Raw genomic sequence first — 11,262 nt, forward strand, 5'->3', positions numbered from 1 at the left:
GATTGTCTCGGGGCCAAGGGCATGGAGCTGGCCATAGTGTCTGCCAGCGCCATGGAGCCAGGTGCAGGAGAGCCAGTTCTCCAGGGGCCACGGAGCCAGGTGGGGTCTCCGTCCTCACTTCGGTGGGGTGTGAGTGCTCTCAGCTCCCTGGAGTTTTATAGGATCTGTCAGTTTTGTCCACGAATTTGATTGGGATTGCATTGGGTCTTCAGATGGTTTTAGGGCTGACATTGTATAATATTGAGCTTTCCAAGCCCAGAACAGGGTATAACTTTCACTCATTTAGATCTTTTAAAAGTTTTACTCAATCGTTTCCTGGGACTTAGGTATAGGTCTTTCATGGCTTTAATTAAATCTCTCTAAATATTGGGATGCTATTGCGAGTGGTGTTGTCTTGGTCCATTTTCTGTTCCTGTCATGGAATACCACTGCCTGAGCAACTTAGAAAGAGTAGAGTTTATTTAGCTCAAGTCCAAGAGCAAGGCTTGGGCGTGTGCTGGGTGCCTGGCGAAGGCCACATGTGGCATTGTAGCAGGCTGAGGGCAGCACAGGTGAGGCAGAGCCTTGACCAGAGAGCTCAGTTTTACAGCAAAGCCGCTTCCTAACCCGTGAACCTGTGTGTGCTGTCTGTTCATGGGGGCCGCCCAGTCACTGCCAAACATCACAGCTCCAGATACCTTCACACATGGCTCTGGGGACTGTGTTTTCAACACGTGTAGTTTGGGGGACACATGCAAACCGTAGCAGGTGTTTTCTGTGAATTTTTCACATATGCTGGTGCACGGAGGCTTGATTTGTTGGGAGCGTATCGGCTTTGTGCCTCCTGACCTTGTCAGCTCTGCTGGTTGACAGACCGACAGTTCCTGGGGACTTGCTGGGTATATGGCTGTGCCATCTGTGAGGAGCTACAGTTTTCTTTCTTTTCTTCCAGCCATGTGTCTCTTACCTCTTTCTCTTGTTCTCCTGCACTGACGGACTTAGAGGCCATTACAGCCATGGTCCGAGGGGGCCTACTTTCTGCTTCTGCTGACAGAGAATCTCAGCATCATCCAAGTGGTGCTGGGGTTACTGGCATGCAGAGTGCAAGAGGTGTGGGGTCTGGCCTCCATCCAGATTCCCAAGGAAGGCCCGGCAGGTCAGGCAAGGAGCCTCGGAAAGGGGAGTCCATGAGACTGTGGAAGTGAAGCCAATGGTGTGGTGGAAACCCCAGGAGTTTGGAGACTCAGGAATGTGAAATGTCTGCCAAGGAAAGCTGCAGGCTATGAGCGGAGCCAGCCTGAGAGGCCCTGAGGCTGCACTGGTAGGGCCATGGGGCTGGGCCTCCCCAGCCCTTTGGAATGAGTATTTTACCACTGTGTACAGGAAGCCAGATGGGGACCTACAGGATGTAATGTTTGCCCTGCAGAGTTTCATTCTTGTACTGGTCCAGTTCTTGTAGATCCTCGTATCCCTCCTTTTGGACTGGAAATGTTTACCCTGTACTGCTTACCTTGAGACTGTGTAACTTGTCTTTGTATTTTTACAGAGGTTCCCAGCTAAAAGTTTGCCTTGAATCTCTGAAGAAACTTCAATTTGGGCTTTTGAAAAATGCTTGGACTGTTGAGACTTTGAGGAAGGGATTATTGAGTTTGCAGTTTTATGCAGGTTAGTTGTTAGGTAGAATTAGGAGGTTGCTATGGTCTTTATTTGGAGATTAAGTATGGCTTAAGGAGATGTATTTGGGTGTAGAGTTGCCAAGGGGTGGGTTATGCTGTTAATCCTGATTTGTCAGCTTCCTTGGATGAAGAAGGGCTGGTCATGGAGGCGTGACCGTGGGTGCTGTGTCGGCCCCTGGCCAGTTTTCTCCTGCACTGTTCCTCTGCTCAGCCGCCAGGAACTGACCAGACTTGCTGCACCGGGCCCTTCTGCCACGATGCTCCTGCCTTGGAGCCAGCTGTGGACCAAAGCCTGTGAGCTGTGAGCCACGTTACAGCTCCCCTCGCTGGAGCTGTGGGCACTAGGTATTGTGTCCCGGTAACGGGACAGCTGCCAACTACACGGGGGAGGGAGGAGGTCCGCCGATCATGGACGGGCTGCACGGGGATAACACCCAGTGAGCTCATTATGTACCGTGGAAGTGCCCAAGAGAAGAAGAACAAACATATTTGATTACTGGCTAAAATTTTCCCAAATTTGATGAAATTTAGTAAGCCCAATGAAATCTGAGCACAAGACTCATGAAACACATACATCAAAGTACATAAAAAATCAAATACGTAGCTTTATGGGCATGATGGTACATATTTGTAATCCTAGGGTTCTTGGGAGGTTGAGGCAGGAAGATCTCGAGTATAAGGCCAACTTGAGCAATTTGTCAAGTCCTGTCTCAAAAAATTTATTTATTTGGTTGATTGGTTGTTTTTTTGAGACAGGGTCTTGGTAATCTAGCTTAGATTGGCCTCAAACTCATGGAAATCCTCCTGCCTCAGCCTCCCATATTCTGGGATTATAAGTGAGCACCCCAATGCTCATTCAAAAAAATTTTAAAAAGGGGCCAAGATACAGTGCTTGCTTAGCATGCACAAGGCCCTGTGTTCAGTCCTCAGTACTGACAGAAAAAAAGGAGCCGGGCATGGTGGTGCACGCCCGTAATCCCAGCACTCGGGAGGCTGATGCAGGAGGATCTCTGCGAGTTTGAGACCAGCCTGGACACGAAATGAGTTCAAGGCCAGCCTGAACTACATAGTGAAACCCTGTCTCAAAAAAAAAAAAAAAAAAGGAAAAGGGAAAAAAGAAGGAAAGGGAAGAAAAGGAGGAAGGAGGGAAGTAAGGAAGGAAAGAAAGAAAAAAAGAGAAAGGTAGGTCTTTAAGGAACAAAGAGATAATGGCAGCTTTTCAATGGAAACTGTGCAAACTAAAAATGGTGGGACATCTTTGAAGCACCTAAAAAACCATGCTCAAATTCTTCATATAAATTTGTTACCTTTAGACAAGGCGATAGCCTTTCAGAAATGCGAACTTGGAAAGAACCCTTCACCATCGTGACCTTCACAAGAAATGCTGTAGTGATCTTAAATGTTTAGCCTTAAAGCAAAGCCTTCAGGCTGAAGGAGAATTATACCAAATAGATACAAAGAAATGAAGAAGCGACCCCAGAAAGGGCCACTGTGTAGCTGAATGTAAGGAAGAAAATTTACGTGAGACAGTGGGTTTAAACAGCCAGGTTACCGAAGAAGATGTACGGATGGCGATAGCACGCAAACAGATGCTCAGTACCTCTGGGCAGTAACGAAACGCTGCTGAAGCCACAGTGAAATACAGCTGAGCTTAACAGACTAGCCAAGTGCTGGGAGACGTGTGCGTGATGGCTCGTCTGACAGACGACTTAGTGGGTGAGAGACACTGCTGGGTGCACCTGTGAGTGTTTCCAGAGACCATGGGCAGGTGGGACGCACACTGGGGCGGGAGGCCTGCTTTGAATGTGGGCAGGACCATCCCGTAGGCTGGGAGACGGAGTGGAACAAAAAACGGAAGGAGGAGGAAGCCCGCCAGCACATTCCCACACTCCCGCCGCTCCTCTCCCTGGCTGTCGGTGACTGAGCAGCTTCTCTTCGTCACACCGCTCCCCCCTGACGTTTCTGCCTCACCCCAGGACCGCAGCAAAGGAGGCAGCTGGCCATGGCCTGAGCTCCTGGAACCGTGAGTCAAAGCAAACCTTTGCTCCTTGAAGCTAAACATTCATAGCAGCTTTATTTCTAAGATCTCCACCTGGGAGTAGCCACATAGTATCAGCAGGCGAGCAGGTGAAACAGATGTTAGTACATACACACAGTGGAAAGTTATTTGGCAGTGAAAATGGAATGAACTGCCGCATGCCACAAGGTGGGCAAAGCTCTGTTGTGTTTAGGGAAAGGCCAGGCCCCAAAGGCTGCACCTGTGTGGCTCTGTCTGCATGGACACTGAGCACAGCATTGCTTCCAGGGACAGGTGGGTGACTGTCAAGGCGCAGAGGGACGGTGAGGGGTGACCGGAATGTGCTTACATGACCGTGTACAGTTGTCAGAGCTCATAGGGTACATCTACAGTTAGTGAATTTTGTTGTGGGTAAAATATACCTCAAGTACAGCTGATCTAAAACAAGCAAAGCGAAGAGGGGTCCAGGAAAGAGCCTGTGAACCAAGCTGTGCTGCTAGGGTCTGGCTTTCTGCAGGGCCGCTGGGCGGCTGTACTGGGGACATTGCTGAGAGGTGTCTTGTCTGTTGGAGTCCGACAGCCCTTGAGCACCCTGGGCCAGCTGGCTCAGGAGCGCCCTACCCTGAGCCCCAGGCCTACACCAGCACAGACTCCATCTGGCTGTCAGACCTCTCGCAACCCTGGGAGTGAAGCCAGTACCCCAGCCAGGCAGGGCCCTGTGGCCTCCATGGCCCGGAAGGGCTGAGTCAGTGAGTGCGGCCAGAGCTGACGCTCCGGGGGCACGCGTGACAAGCTTCATGGGCTGCTGGCTTTACGTCAGTGTGAGCAGTCACCTGTCCAGGGGGTCTGGTTCCATCACGGCTTAGTAACAGCGAGATTGCTGCTGCCCCGCCCTCGCCCCTCCTTCTGCTCGTGGCTTGGAGCTGCCCCGACCTGGCTTTGGCCTGTAGGTGTTGGTGGGCAGGAGGCCCCTGAATGGGGAGAGCCATGGAAATGGAGCTTCGGCTGGTGTTTCTGCCGCTGGCTGAGGTGCTGGGGTGCGGGCTGCCTGGTGGGGCAGGGACCAGCTTCCCACTGCCTGGCCAGACCCGTCCTCCCCACATGCATTCACCAGTAAATGCTGGCTGCATGTCGTGCTGCTTGCTTACTCCATAATAATTTAGGTAAAATATATCGATGTTAGCTGAAAATAAAGTCCCAAACCGACTCCTAAAACCCAGGACAGTGGGCGAGGACAACTTGCAGAAGGGTGGCCGGCACCCCAGAGCCAACTCTCCTTGCCGTGCGCCCTCCTTTCTTGCCTTGGGGCTCCCGGGTGGCTGGAAGCCGGCACACTTGTGTGGCTGGTGACACTGCGCCCCGTATGGCCGCTACAAGAGCCAGGACCTGATGTCTGGCCAGAGGAGAGGCCATAATGACGTGTGTCCTGCTGGGCGGTGGTTGCAGGCAGCCCGTCCTGCAGCCTGCAGAGGTGGGCTCTGCCCTCCACTGGCCTGGGCCAAGGGCATGGAGGTTATGGGCTCTGCCTCCTGGATGGCGGAACTCACGGTGGGTGTTCTTTAATTCTGAGGGACTGGTGCTCGCTTCTCCACACTGTAAATGGGACAGCGAACAAAGTGTTTCCGGGGGAGTCCCTGGCAGAGAGAGCTGAGGCAGCTGTGGGCAGGAGACCAGGGCAGGGGCGGCAGGGAGGCCAGGCTCTGGCCTCTCTGGCCCACATACCTGAGCCCTCCACTTTCCTTGGAGAATCTGCATGTTCCTTTGAGAGGGGCGGACAGGTGTGTGGGGGGATTGGTGTGGCTTTAAAACACCTTGACCTTTTTAAGTTTTTTTTTTTTTTTTTTTTTTTTGAGACACGGTCTCATTATGTAGTTCAGGTTGATCTTGCACTCATTATGTAGTCCAGGCTGGCCTTGAACTTGCAACAGTCTCCCTGCCTCAGCCTCCTGACAGCTGAGATTGACAGTTGTGGTTGGCTAAAATACACTCCCTGAAACACTTCAGGTCCTAATCCCTGGAACCTGTGGATGTGACCTTATTTAGGAAAAGGGTCTGTAGTGGATTGACAACTGGTGGTCAACTTAAAACACCCAGCTGAACTGAGTGAGTGGTGCTGGGTATGGGAGGCCCACCTGGGGACTGTTGCCAGCAGCATAAGGGGCAGACCTGGAGAAGAAGAAGAGAGGCTGTTGGGAGCAGGGAAAGGCTGTTGGGAGCTGGTAGAGCTGTAAGGAGCTGTTGGTTGTTTTGGAGGAGCTTGTCGTGCTGGCTTTCCTGATGAACTCAGCTGTTTTCATCCTTCAAGGAGCCCGGGACCTCGCTGGCACTGAGAATGGCTTTGGTTCACTTTGGGGAGCTCTGGTCCTCACTTTGAGCATAACTTCCTGGTTCTGGAGGGGAAGATGGTGCACTGCCAGCCTCCTGGAAAAGCTTGCTGCATTGGCTTCCCTGATGGGAACTTGGCCATCCTGATCATTGGAGGAGCTCAGGTCCTCACTGTTGCTGAGGATGACTGTGGTACTTTCCAGGGGAGCTCTGGTTCTTACTTTGAGCATTGTTTCCTGGCTCCAGTGCAGATCCCTCAGCCTGTTAGCACAGATCCTTCATCCCACTGGCACAGACTTCCTAGATTCCACCACTGACCTTTGGGCCTTCCCAGCGCAGATCCGTGAAATAGGCCTGCATGAGATATTGTTATGGGCTCTAGATCTCCAGTTGGATTCGTGGGAGGCATTGTTATGAGCTCTAGGTCTTCAGTTGGACTCATGCAGGACATTTGCATGGGATCCAGGCCCTTGGCTAGTTTCCTTGGTCTTAGTGTGGACAGATTTCCTGCACCCTTTTGTGTATCATTCTTTGGGTGACTATTATAAATGATCTTATATCAAGTTAAGGGTCTCAGAATGAGGTGGGTTGTCCTGGAGTAGCTATCCATCAGGGTCTTATATCCCATGAGAAGTGCCCTTGCAGGGAAGGTCAGGGAGGGGCAGAGGGCGATGTGGAGGTGGAGGCAGGCGCTGAGTGGAGCTGCCACCATCTGGGGAGGTGGCGAGGGGCACGCCCTGGCCTGCCCGACTTTCACTGCAGGGATTCTCTGGCCCCCAGAATGGGGAGAGAACCGGACTCTTGTCCTAAGCCACCCCAGGGCACTGCAGCAGATAACCCCACGTTCTAAGGCAAGTGGGCTGGGCAGGCTGTGTCTGAGGCTGGGCCGGCCTGTGGCCTTGGTCTTTGGCCCTGACACCCCTGGACAGCCCCATGAGGCCCCTCTGCCCTGGCCATCGTCCCATGCCTCTGTCTCTGTCTCAGGGATGTGGACCTTCTCTCCTCAGCCGTGGGGACACGAGAACAGAGAGCTGGCTTGGTCTGTGCTGCCCAGGAGGAGGCCTTTGTTGTCTGGTCCCTGTCCTGGGCCCAGGGGCAAAGAGGGGACCTTGAGTGGGTTTCCACGTGCAGTTGCTGCCCTGCCCCTGCCCCCTTGTGGCCCAGGCTGACCAGGGCCTGACATCACACCTCCTCAGCTGCCCCACCCTCCTGGCCAATTTGTTTCCGTGATAACACTCCAGAAGTTTAAAATGAAGGAGAAGGGAAGACAGGTGGCAGGCAGCACACGAGTGCACTTCCCAGCCTGCGAGCTCACCGTTCCTGCCAGGTTGCTCAGTTCAGGAGGCCACCCGTGCAAAGGACCTTCTGGGAGTGCTTCTACCCGCTGCCCTCGGCACCCGGCATCCTCGCAAGGTCTGAAATGGCCCCTCTGAGGGGGCTGAGGTATGAGATTGCGCAGGCATCCTCCTCTGGGATGCCTGCTCCGTGGGTAAGCATGGTGCCTGCCCCGCATCTGCCTTCCAGATGGGCACGTGTCCCCAGCGGTGTGTCACAGCCTGGGATGGGCTGCACGTGGCTCTGTAACAACGCACATCTGTGGAACAGTCTGGGGCTGGGGGAGGAGGGGCAGGGGCAGTGTTGAGGAGCCATCTGGCCTGACACTGGCCAGAAGTCCCTGCCACCCTGGCCTGCACCCAGCCACCCAGGGCTGTGCTAGCCACACTGGCCAGCGTCACTGTTCTGAAAGGAGTGGGCCGGAAGCCCCGTCTGAGCCGCAGGTTCTGCCTCTGTGGAGTGAGTTTGCTGCCCTCCTGGCAGGGCGAAGGCCCAGGTTCAGCCCAGCAGTTGCCCCGTGGAAGGCACTGACCCAGCAGACCCATGAGGCCCCTAAGCTCCCTGCCCAATGTGCACACACACAACCTGCTGTGTGCATCGCAGAGCACACTATGTACCATGCACGCTGTGCAGTGTGTGCACACGACACACAGGCCCGGCACCCTGTGCGCACTCCACTTGCTACGCCATGCCCCACGCTTACTGTCCACTTGGTACACACTACGTATGATGAGAGCAGTGCGTGCCCCCAGAGGGCTGGCTGAGGGGCTGGGAGGCCTCCAGGTCCCTGCAAGCTCCCTGTAGTGCTGTCCCCTGCCTCGTCCAGTTCCTCTTCATCCTCCCAACTTCTCCCTGCACAGCAGGTGTCAGCCTGGAGACGGAGGGCACTTGCTGCGGGTCTCGAGCCTGGAGGTGCAGAGGAGGAACGGGATGAGGCTCTGGCTGAAAGCTCACCGCTGCCTGGACTGTGCCACCCGAGCAGGGCTGGGGCCTCTCAACTCCCCAGTGCTTGCAGCTGCCGAGTTTAGAGCACCACTTTTTTTTCTTGTGGTAATGAGGACTGAGCCCAGGACCTTCATTCACACTGAGTACGTCCTCGGCCCTTTTTAAATATTTTATTTTGAGGGCTGGGGATTTAGCTCAGCGGCACAGCGCCTGCCTGGCGAGTGCGAGGTTATGAGTTTGATTCCCGGTACCGGAAAAGAAACAAAACAAAAAATTTATTTTGAGACAAGATCTTTCCCGGGCTGGGTTTGAACTTGGCATCCTCCTGTCTCACATCCCAGAGTGTGGGGTTATAGGCGTGCACCTCTACTGGCTTTGGGACACATTCTTTACGCACCCACAGAGGATTCCTATAACCAATCATCTGGGCTTTTAAAAAAGGAGTATTATTAAAAAAAATGAGAGGAAAGTGTTTTCAATGAAAGGCAAAGCAAGAAGGTGTTGCGGTAAACCCCCCGAGGCCCGGGATCAGGAGAAGCAAGGCGGCGTGGAGCAGCCGGGGCCATGCTGTCTGAGCACAAGCCGGTCGTGAGGCCGTCATCGTTGGTGCACTGTGGCTTGTGATGCCTGGAAGCCGGCGTCAGGCCTGCAGAACTCAGCTTCTCCAAGCTCAAGTGGTCCACAGAAGCACACGGGGCCTGAGGGAGCACCCAGGAGCGTGTCTGCCCCCGTTAACCTGAGCCGTGGGGCAGGGAGGAGTCGACTGAGCTGCCGCTTTTCAGCGTGCCGTAGTTATTACAGTGGACTCTGAAGCTTTCCCACAGAGAAGTGCCTGTGCGCTGCGGCCCACACCAGACTCCTGGGCACAGGGCTGGCCTCGCAGCAGCGGCCGCCAGCCCACCTGCCCTCGATGCCTCCCTCTGCTGGGCTCGGCAGCTAGAGGCCTGGCAGTCAAGGAGTCAGCACCTCGGACAGCACCGAGCCCTTGGCAGAGGCGCGCAGCGTGTGCGCCTGTGACAGGTGCCCGCGACGGTGTCCGTGTCGGTGGGGATGCAGGGACCTAGAAGCTGGCTGGACCAGGTCGTCTTCGCCTGCCTTCAGGTGAATCTGCTGGCTCCTGGCCGAGCAGCTGACACTGTGGGCAGGTGGCTCTGCTCAGTGCACGACTTAGAGTAGTGGCTCTGAACCTGCCCCGGGGAACTTCTGTCCAGCAGGGCGACCCAAGAGCAGGTGTGTGGGCCTCCAGGCAAAGGGACTCAAGCTATACTTTTCAGGCCGTTTCTGCCCAGTCTCGCCTCTAGGCCAACCAGGGCTTGCCTGGAGATGGAAGGCGTCATTACATCCACCTGACGGCCTCTCCCAGGGCCTCACCCCAGGAGGCTGATTACGGGAGCCCGCCCCCCAGGACTGCCTGTCTGGCCACAGCAGTTGCCTAATTGTGAATGCAATTAGCTGCTCAGTACCCTCAAAATTAGCAAGTGCCTAATTGTGCCTGTGATTATCAGCGGCACCCATAATTAACTGTGAGTGACTTTTTGTTACACAGGTCATGGTGTATGCAAATCTGTGCCCAGGAGAAGGCCCGGGGGGTGCAGTATGAAGAACCAGCTCTGTCCGGAGGTGGGGCAGTGAGCAAGGGAGAGCCGTGGTGTGACAGCCAGGGGCCCACACCCAAGCCCTCTGCTTGGAGGGTCCTGGTCTGACCCACTTTCCTAGGAAGGGTGAAGCCTGCAGAGGGTGGTGCCTACCTGGGGCTCAGGCCGCACGATGTCACTGGCCAGCAGCATGGCTTCCAGCATGGCGCCTGGCTCTGCATTCTCCAGGGTGGCCGAGCAGTGTATCCTCGCCTGGTGGCAGGAGGAAGGGCATCGAGGGTGACCCTGGAGGAGGCCTATTCACGAAGGCCTGATCCCGTTCATAAAGGTGGAGTCAAGGCTTTGGTTCAAATGAGCACTTGGTCATTCTGACCCTGAGCTCAGGGTCATCTGTCCATGCCCACTCCTCTGGGTCCTCCTGCTGACTGTGTCCCTGGGAGGCCACCCTGCTCCTAGAAAGTAGTTCTGCTCCCTGGGCTCCATGGCTGACTCTGTGGGACCCAGTGAAGGAGCCCGGGACAACCTGGGCTTGGCTGCATCCTTCCTTTCCCTGGAAGGGGGCTTCCTGGGCTCCCTGCAGGGGTCTAAGTATCCACGGACCTCTGCGTGTGGAAGCCCTGGGCACAGGGGCGGGCTCTGGAGCTTGCATCTCCTCCCCTAGAAAGGACAAAGTCTGGACATTCGACCTCTGGGACCAGTGGTTACAGCTTAGTGGGGCAGGAGGCTCAGGTAATGCTAGACCACACACCAGTGAGGGCCAGGAGACATCAGCCATCTGCTCCGCTGGAGGTGGGGGCAGCACCACTACTCCAGCCTGTGCTGACACGGAGGTCACTGAGGTGTATTGGGACCATGCGGTGTCCAGGCCCCTGGCAAAGAGGGCCTTAAGCTAGTGTTGGCCAGAGCCCTTCCAGCTCTCCCAGGAGGCCCACACAGACCCTGCCATGTCTCTTTCCTGGGGCAAGACGGTGACAGGAAAGAGGAAGGAAAGGAAGTGGGAAATGGAAGGTGCAAAGGATGGGAGGTAGGGAGGAGGAGCGCTGAAGTGAGCCAGCAGGGGGGAGCTGCAAGGACCCTCGGTGCAGGGGGCCCAGCCTTGGGCATGGGGCTGGAGCTGGAGGTGGGGAGATGCCAGGGCTTTTGGCCTCCGTGGGGCTGGGCTCTGAGCTTTGGTTGTTTTGCTTGCTGATGTCAGCTGTGGTGAGAGAGGGTTTGCATCAAAAGCTGTCAGGGGCCAGAGGCCCTTTGGTATGCACGTATATGTGTGTGGGAGCATGTGCCTGAGGCCCTTTGGTATGCATGTATGTGTGTGTGGGAGCATGTGCCTGAGGCCCTTTGGTATGCATGTACGTGTGTGTGGGAGCGTGTGCCTGAGGCCCTTTGGTATGCA

This window comes from Chinchilla lanigera, unplaced genomic scaffold (assembly GCF_000276665.1).
Source record: "Chinchilla lanigera isolate Chin_1 unplaced genomic scaffold, ChiLan1.0 scaffold00127, whole genome shotgun sequence".
Classification (NCBI taxonomy): domain Eukaryota; kingdom Metazoa; phylum Chordata; class Mammalia; order Rodentia; family Chinchillidae; genus Chinchilla; species Chinchilla lanigera.